This window comes from Schistocerca americana, chromosome X, assembly GCF_021461395.2.
Source record: "Schistocerca americana isolate TAMUIC-IGC-003095 chromosome X, iqSchAmer2.1, whole genome shotgun sequence".
Lineage (NCBI taxonomy): Eukaryota > Metazoa > Arthropoda > Insecta > Orthoptera > Acrididae > Schistocerca > Schistocerca americana.
The window spans coordinates 279,325,322-279,335,399 of NC_060130.1; the positions used below are offsets into that span (position 1 = coordinate 279,325,322).

Below are 10,078 nucleotides of genomic sequence, written 5' to 3' on the forward strand. Positions count from 1 at the left end.
TAGCACAAATTATTTAAGAAACATGTGTTTTTGAATTTTTGTAAGCGTCAGCAGATAACGCGAAAACTCGGAATTTTCTCGTATTTAGTGTAACTTAATGGTCCAGGTTCCCAATTCAAAAACTGATGCATTTGTCCTCCTACATCTTTCGTTAAAGTTTGTAACAAAATTGCGGAAAAAGTCTGAACACATCCTACAGCTACAATCTGTGTTTTATCGACCGGGGGCGCTGCAGATGTCCTACGGTTGTTAACGTTCATCATTTAGTCGAGTGTACTCTATTCTAGCCGGCCGGAGTACCCTTGCGGTTCTAGGCGCTACAGTCTGGAACCGAGCGACCGCTACGGTCGCAGGTTCGAATACTGCTTCGGGCATGGATGTGTGTGATGTCCTTAGGTTAGTTGGGTTTAATTAGTTCTAAGTTCTAGGGGACTGACGACCTCAGAAGTTAAGTCCCATAGTGCTCAGAGCCATTTGAACCATTTTTGAACTGTATTCTACTAATAGAAAGTATTGTGGATTGGCTGTTAAAGTCCACGTGGAAAATGGGGCTGTGTTCGTCGCTTTACATTAAGTGCTTATGATCAATCCTTCCACGAAAAAGAAGATTTCCATTGTTAACCGGCATGAGCCCAGTCCATAGACTGATGTTTTCTCTTGAATTTTCCATAGAAAACCTATGATCTCATTACCTGTAAAAAAAAAAAAGTGATTGAGAAACTGGTTACCGTAGTATGTAAGTGACAGCCGAACCATTCAGTGACCCCTATGGTCGTCAGAAAGAAATATAGGCCCACAAGGAGAGAAAAAAATGTGGTAGGCTATCATTTTAGTTATCATGTCACACAAAACTGTCAGTGAACGTAACGAAAATAATGAGATAAACTGCATAACTGTAAATGGCCGATTTTCTCTGAGCGTTTCACCTGGTCTTTGCGCAAGTTTACCCGTGACTACAGATGGGCGTCCAATCCTTACCAAATCGCGTGTACAGTTTCGTCCGACGAGAAAGAAGCTGCACCACAGTCATACAACCACTGTCACTGATAACATTCGGTCAATAAACTACACAAATTTCGTGGTGAACGTACGTGTTTTTATTTTCATTTTCTGTTACAGAAAATGTGCAGTTGCGTCTCAAAAATAGTGGTCATCGATACTTGAAAACAGCAGAGAGCGTAAAATTGTGGTCTCCATACTGGCACACCATTATAAACTTCCTTCTGTGACCATAGCAGTTCTTCCGATGCAACAGTGACTTTGGGCATTTCTGGCAAAATGATGGAGAGAGACCGAGATGTATAGCTAGTAGCGTCCAACCAGACCCAAACGTACAACGCTGTGTCCGCAGGAATGCGTGTTTATTCAGGACGTAGCTCCGGGCACGTACGTGCTTGAACAGACTCAATGCTCCAGCGCTGTTAACTGTAGTCTTTTCTCAATCCAACGAAGATGCATATTACATTAGCTAATTTCATCCGCAGTCATTTACATTGTGATTAAAAAGTAACAGAACAAGTGAAAATCACTACTCGAAAACTACTAGCATTCACGCGTTGCAGATTTAACATTTATCTTGGGAAACAAGTCAGATTTTTTAACAAAAAAAAAAATGAATTTCCACAGTAGTCTATGTTTTATCGACCGGGGGCGCTGCAGCAGTCCTGCGGTTGTTAACGTTCATCATTTAGTCGAGTGTACTGTATTCTACTAATAGAAAGTATTGCAAACTGGCTGTTAAAATCCACGTGGAAAATGGGGCCGCCTTTACATAAGCGCTTATGATCAATAATCATGAACGCTACTGTACTACGATACACAATCTTCAGCGCCATATGTGACTGAAAAATGTAACTAATACATTTTTCCATTCTTAAAATGTCGTATGTCTTCTGAGCATTTACGTGGGATTCTCATAATGCTCATGTCAATATTTCTGTACTACTTTTTCAGTTTCATGTTACTTTAGCTTCACCCAATGAAAGACAACGCCTGATAGCTGAGTAATGAGGCCCGCGTCTTTCTTAAATTGAGAAAAGGCTGTATTTATCTAAATGCATTTGCGAGACTTTCTTTCACATATAAATTGTTGAACGGGTGTCGGTGAACGAATTAGCTTATATCAAAAGCTCAGCTATCTGAATTCTTTAGCGTGCCTAACCAGGAAGAAATGCCTTAAAAGGATTTATAGAGAAATTAAGAGGATCGTACGGAATTAGATGACGCAGTGCTTGAGACAGTTGAACCGCATTCGGGAGGATAAGCATTCAAATCCTCTTCCGTCCAGTAGGCTTCTGGTTTCCCTAAATTGATTAAGGTGATGCCAGAATAGTTCAAATTGGTTCAAATGGTTCTGAGCACTATGGGACTTAACTTCTGAGGTCATCAGTCCCCTAGAACTTAGAACTACTTAAACCTAACTAACCTAAGGACATCACACACATCCATGCCCGAGGCAGGTTTCGAACCTGCTACCGTAGCGGTCGCGCGGTTTCAGACTGTAGTGCCTAGAACCTCTCGGCCACTTCGGCCGGCCAGAATAGTTCCTTTGTAAAGCATACCGGTGATTTCGTTCTCTTAACTGAGCATGTGCTGTTTCTGTAATAACCTCATCGTTGACGGGGCGTTAAAACCTGGTATTCTTTCTGTCGTCCGTAGAAGAGCAGCTCCTATCGTTACACGTCTCTTCAGTAAGTGGGGCAAGGACACGAGGATACTCATTGAATACCACTGGTAAACACTACAAGAAAAGCGTTGTGTATCACGCTGAGGTAGTACGGCATGTACAGTAGCGTAGGTCAAGTGTCAACTTGATCTGTGGAATATTTTTCATTATACGATCTTCTGGATTAGTTACGTTATGTGTACTTCGTTCAAATGAATAAAGTGAGAAAAAATTTAGCCTGACAGTTACTGATTTTTACACTGCCACTGTTAAGATGTTTTTTTGTTTAGATGACCCATTTTGAGATCCTAAATCTCATTCTCAAATTTTTCGTGGATCATTTTATCGTACAACCAGATATTAGGCATGTAAGCAATGCAGTGAGGCTGAAGCTGCGTTTTTCTTTTTTCTTTAACACGATCATTAATACAATTCTGTATATTAATACGAACATTATCTCCGACATTTCACGAAATGTTTGCAGTAAGATGAACGGAACATTGGAACAATGTCCTTAGTCTTGGATAACTGGTAGTACATGGAATTGAACACACAGGTTTTGAACGTTTATAAGGGATCTCCTTCGTCACCTTCAGCAACTGATAAATGGGCCACTGAATTAAACATGAATTAAACATGAAGATGATTATTTTGAATGACTTTCAAAACTGCAATCTTGGAGGAAAGTTGTACGTAAGGCAATTAAAGCTTCATCAATTACCTGACACTATAGAAATTCTTTTGTATGAGTTGGATATCGCATTTGTTGAATTGTGACCACAAGCAAGCAAGAAAACTAATTTCTCAGCAATGTTAGAACCGTATTAAACAAAATTCTTCTGATTTTTTCGTCGATTTGTATCTATAAATTAGTCATGGGCTCACTACTTCGTGCCTGGAAATAAACAACAACCAAATCAGTTTGTGGGAGACTATGTTGCACCAAAAAGGTGAAGTCGATTTCATCCACCAAAAGGTTATGACCGATATTTTCTGCGATACTGGAAGGATTCCTCTATTAATTCCCATGTAATTGGTGAAATAAAAATTAGAGAACACGACAAAAGTTTAATAGATGAAATGGATAAATATGTACGTGAGAAGAAGATGGATTATGAAGAAAAATAATATCATTCTTTCGGAAAACAGCCTGCGTTTCCGACCAAAGAAAGAAAATGCAGTCTTTTGCTGGTACCTGTAGAAACTTTCGCCTTGCCTTAGTATTGAAATTAAAGAAAAACTCTGTTTTTATACTGAAATGTCATGAGCGCACACACTTTATTCTTCTGAGATTTTGACCAATTTATTAATATTTTCTGTATCTGGCTGGATGAACACTGTGCTGCAGCATCTGTATCATATGGTAGCTACGCAGATAGTAAATCCTAACATTGCTACAACCCTGAGTAGCAAGCCGTCTTATTTAAGATAAAAACTTCCAAAGGAAAGCAGTTCTTGTGAAGAGGGGTGAAATATTGCCAACGGAAATATTGCAAACCAACGTCGTAACTCTTATAATTAATGGTTATCACTAAGAATATTTGCATGTAGTAAGAGAATATTAAAAGCTGTTCGCGATTTAAATTTTGTGTCTAATGTGTTTGTTTTCAGTTTTCTACCCATGGATACGGTTACTCATTTTGGAGCGTAAATAGGCAATTGATTAGTATCGCACATTATTTGGGATAACTCACTGTTTCTTAATTGCTTAAATAATGAAAAAATCTAAACTTTCTGATTTCCAATACTTTCCTGTCAGCAGCACACTATTTTGTCCAAAACTGATTTTGACTGACGCATATCATGTTTTGTTTCCAAGAGAACAAGAAGTAAAACTGAAATTTTCTGCCTGTGTTTTATTATCTCGATGAATTATTTATACACTGCTTTGGTAAACTTAAGAGCGAGAGAGATAAAGTAAAATAATATATTAAGAAGTCGACGGAAATGAATCAAAATGTGACAGCATATTGCCAGAGCTATCCCAGTCACACACAGAAAACTAGATGCCTCATGTTGTGAGGTCAGCGTGATTACAACTCCAATGATGCTCCCCCGCAACGTGAGACAGTGGAAGGAATCATCGAGTAGTTGCGGTGCGCTACGGAGCCGTTCTTCATTAGAACACAGCCCGGAGACAACATATGGATGATTTCACTTGGGGAAGGTTCATCAGGAACGCGGAAGAAGGACGAAGTGTGACGAGTGTAGCCCAGGAGTTCGGCATTGCCTACAGCATTATTCACGTGTATGAGGAGTGTTGTGAACCACAAGCGCTGGTGCCCTAAGGAGAGGAAGTGGTCGACCACTGTCAACTATAGCAGCAGATGACGCTAAATTGCGCAACAGGCAAGATGGGACCCACATCAAACAGCGGGATTCGTTGCAACCACGTTTAGCAAGCCTGCAAGGCACGTAATCTCACTCCCCACAGTAGCACTGCAACTGCATGGTGTGATCTCTGTGACCGACGACCAGTAAGTTTTGTTCAGTTGAGACCCGCACATCGATGGTATCGTTTGCGATGGTGCCAACAGCATAGTGTCTGGCCCAACGAGGAGTAGAGTCAGGTGCTCTTTACCGGTGAGAGCAGATTCAGTCTGAGTAGAGATTCTGGATGCACCTTCATATGGCGAGAGGTGGCAACACGTAATGCACCCAGGAACGTTGTCCAACGCGATCGTTTTGGTGGTCCAGCTATTATGATGTACTGCTACGGTCGCAGGTTCGAATCCTGCCTCGGGCATGGATGTGTGTGGTGTCCTTAGGTTAGTTAGGTTTAAGTAGTTCTAAGTTCTAGGGGACTGATGACCATAGATGTTAAGTCCCATAGTGCTCAGAGTCATTTGAACCATTTTTGCTATGGTGTGGGGAGGCATAATGTTGATCTCCAGATTCTTAATCACCGTACCCTCACCAGTCAACGTTATTGTGACATTGTAGATCTTCCCCATGTGTGTATTTTCAGGGGAGGCTTAGACCTTGCTTTCACTTTTATAAATGACAGTTCGAGACCGCGTCGAACAGCACAGGTGGAGGAGCCCTTGGAATGAGAAGATCGTGGGCGAATGGACTGCCCTGCCCGTTCGCCCGCCTTAAATCTCATCGAGCTCGTGTGGGGTGCGTTAGGGAGACGAATTGGTTCAAAATGGTTCAAATGGCTCTGAGCACTGTGGGACTTAACATCTGAGTTCAGCCGGCCGAAGTGGCCGAGCGGTTCTAGGCGCTACAGTCTGGAGCCGCGCGACTGCTACGGTCGCAGGTTCGAATCCTGCCTCGGGGATGGATGTGTGTGATGTCCTTAGGTTAGTTAGGTTTAAGTAGTTCTAAGTTCTAGGGGACTGATGACCTCAGATGTTAAGTCCCATAGTGCTCAGAGCCACATAATGGTAATGACTTGCCCTGCACACACCGCCAACGAAAGTCCTGTGTCTGATGCCTGCGTGCCCCGAGGTCGACGTCTTATATGTAAATAAACAGAGCCAAATTTCCCTGGCGTTAAGACTGCCAGTGGATACTATGTAGTTATTTACTTATTTAACTTGGTAGCATTAGGGTCATCTATATATTTAAAATTACTTTTGTTACGACTAGCATGTTATAATTTACATCTAATACAGAATCAAACGTTTAGAAATTACCGCGACATAAAAAGTACAAAAAAAAAAAAAAAAAGCAGTTCGTATTAGAACCTGTCAAATACAACGATAAAGACAAAACACAGGGAAGAAGATTTAATGTAGGCAGGATTCGAACCTGCGACCGTAGCAGTCGCGCTGTTCCGGACTGAAGTGCCTAGAACCGCTCGACCACAGCGGCCGGCGAGACGAATTGCAGCACGTCCATCCACACCAACGACCATTCAGTTGTTGTTAGCCGCGATGGTGGGGGAATGGAACGCCCTAACATAAAAGTTCCTTACCAGCCTAGTGGCCAGCATGGGAACACGTTGCAGAGCATGCATTGCTGCCTGTGGTGATCTCATCCCCTATTAAGAACCATGCCGCGTCATTCGTAATGTCCAGGGGAACATGAAAGATAGCGGTGACTTCAGTGTAATTATTGTCTTTAAATAAAAGTGTCATTTTTGTTCGTCTCATTGCGTATTTCTTTCAGTTACCTTCTGTATTATACTGTAGCAGTCCTTTCCATGTAGGGTCCAACTTTTATTGAGTCTACATCTACATTTACATCTACATTTATACTCCGCAAGCCACTCAACGGTGGGTGGCGGAGAGCACTTTACATGCCACTGTCATTACCTCCCTTTCCTGTTCCAGTAGCGTATGGTTCGCGGGAAGAACGACTGCCGGAAAGCCTCCGTGCGCGCTCGAATCTCTCTAATTTTACATTCGTGATCTCCTCGGGAGGCATAAGTAGGGGGAAGCAATATATTCGATACCTCATGTTACTTGGTAATAACACATCGTACGATGGTTACTTTCGTCCTTGAGTTTTGAACATCAGTATAGATATGATTCGGAGCCAGCGTAGTTTATTTGCTCATGGTACAATTTTTTTCAGATCAAGTGTCCTTATGTGTTGTGGTCTCATTGCTAGGATTTGGAACAATTGGTCAGCAAAAATATCTTAAGGATTTTGTAAATGTAAATCATAGCGTGGTAGGAAAGCTAATGTCCGTCATCGGTGTGTGAGTGTGGGGTGTAGTGCTTGATTACTTCTTGTAAACTAAAAACTAAACTCCCGAACAGGCCATGAAGGCCCAACGGTACCTACCGGCCGCCGTGTCATCCTCAACCACAGGCGTCACTGGATGCGGACATGGAGGGGCATGTGGTCAGCACACCGCTCTCCCGGCCGTATATCAGTTTTCGAGACCGGAGCCGCTACTTCTCAATCAAGTAGCTCCTCAGTTTGCCTCACAAGGGCTGAGTGCCCCGCTTGCCAACAGCGCTCGGCAGACCGGATGGTCACCCATCCAAGTGCTAGCCCAGCCCGACAGCGCTTAACTTCGGCGATCTGACGGGAACCGGTGTTACCACTGCGGCAAGGCCGTTGGCTGATAACCCCTTGACGTTCTGGAAAATGGCCTAAAAGTGGCCCTTTGTCGTGGCCTTCCATCAAGTAAGGAAAATTTGTTATCGCAGATAGTGCTTGACCGTGATGAGTGCAAGCCCACGATTGTGACTGGTTGTTGCGACTTAGTGGAATGTTCTGGCTCTCAACAAAAAAGGTAGACAGTCAAAACTGAATGCTATTACCTTCGATGATGCCCTATTCTCTGAATATGAGCCAACCCCTCTCCAGGACGACAACGGTGACAGCAGCGGCTAATATGTAAAGAGAACATAAGCGCCGCGCCCGACTGGTCGTGGCCAGTTGAGGAGTAGCCACAAGACTAGCAACTTAGAGAGAAGCGACAACGCTCGTTATTTTGCTTGTACATTCTATGTAGCTCAAACTTGTAATTGTTATACTGAAGAAAATTGATTACTTTGCACGTCGCCCTTTGCTTGCGACACATTTGTGTATTTCTCAAAGTGGCTCAAATGGCTCTGAGCACTATGGGACTTAACTTCTGCGGTCATCAGTCCCCAGAACTTAGAACTATTTAAACCTAACTAACCTAAGGACATCACACACATCCATGCCCGAGGCAGGATTCGAACCTGCGACCGTAGCGGTCGCGTGGTTCCAGACTGTAGCGCCAGGAACCGCTCGGCCACCCTGGCCGGCTTCTCAAAGTGAAGTATTGTCATTTGCTTTTCGTAATAAAACTCGTTAATACCATTTGTTTGAATGTTGTCTAGCGATCCGAGAAAGCAGGTTTCCTAGACATTCCGCATTTGTTGTCTAAGCTGGGTTTAGCATGAGGTCGCTGTGGCCGAGCGGTTCTAGGCGCTTCAGTCCGGAACCGTGCTGTTGCTACGGTCGTAGGTTCGAATCCTGCCTCGGGCATGGATGTGTGTGATGTCCTTAGGTTAGTTAGGTTTAAGTAGTTCTAAGTTCTAGGTGACTGATGACCTCAGATATTAAGTACCATAGTGCTTAGAGCCATTTGAACCATTTTAGCATGAGAACGGTTCAGACTCCGTCCAGCAACCCAATTTAGGATATCAGTGGTTGCCCTAAGTTAGTTCAGGCAGATCTCGTGCTGATTGCCTCCGGAGATTTCCATTCCCATTCTTGGGTTAGTCGAACGAAACTGATGCTCCAAGTGTAATACGATGTCGCCGACGGATGCTAAACCATAGTTTTCTATCCTACTATTAATTACGATATTTTTTTTCGAAAAGAGTCTCTGTTCCGCTCAACGTTGAGTTGATCGTCACCATGGTGACGAAGACGCAGGATGTCGGAGTAACAGGCGGTAGAATTTCACACTACGTAACCTCTCATGAAACTGAATACTCGTTTAAGCAACCTCAGTGTGATTTTAAATATAATGGCAGGATTTTATTTTCATTTTATGATTTTTAACATCGTGTTCAGTGTGTGATTAACCGTGGTAACGAGAATTATGTCACACTATTTTCAGTTTAGCCCCCACCTTCACTACGATTATGTCGCAATTGTCTAACATAGGTTACCGTCTGATAGCAGATTTTTTTTCTTTCTGAGCACTAGAAGACAAACATCCTTAATGACAAAAGAATCTGTCGTCCGACAATCCACGATACGGAAATACTGATATAATGAGTCGCAGAAAAATGTTAAGTGCAAAATCTCTGCGCCGAAGATGAATTTCGCTACGATTGAAGAAGTGTGCTTAATAATTTCGGGATGGTGCTCAGTGGGTAAGATTCTAGGGCACCCCTACGTAATGCGGAGATGGGTAGTATTGTGTTTTCAGAGCAACAGTAAAAGCGGAATGGGTCGGTTAGGAATGACTTCGTACGTGGACTAGCCACTGGATGCCACCTGAGTTACATATCCATCAGGGACATATCAACCCTTCTAAAGCTGCCCAAGTGGACTTTGATGATTTTTTTGAGTGTGAAGTCGAAACGCGTAGGAACAATCACAGCTTAACCAAGACCTCATGTACTGATGGACAGGAACCGTCGATGGTTGCGGATGACGGTTGCAATAAAATCGCATGTAAGGAGTCACTCGTGAGGTCCAAAACGGTACCAGCAGTCCAGATAGCACATTACTGGTCGAAGGAGTTAAAAAAAAAACAGTGGTACATTGGTCGATCAGCCCCTCTTTAGTCACACATTTCTGTAGTCAATGGTAAGCGATGCTGGAGACGCTGCAAAGAGCGACGACGCTGGATACTGGATCATTGGAATCGTGTTATTTGGAGTGATGAATCATACTACTGGAAACTGGAAATCTGTGGTAAGGTCTTATGCGACCAAATTGCTGACGTCATCAATCCCTACACTTACGCACTACTTAATCTAACTTACGCTAAGGACAACACACACATCCATGCCCGAGGGAGGA

The 10,078-nt window shown here is 43.0% G+C and overlaps 1 pseudogene; it reads right to left on the bottom strand.

The window, feature by feature from the left end:
• Positions 1 to 7,568: 7,568 nt before the first annotated feature.
• LOC124557364 lies at positions 7,569 to 7,686 on the bottom strand (annotated as a pseudogene).
• Between the last annotated feature and the right edge of the window lie 2,392 nt (positions 7,687 to 10,078).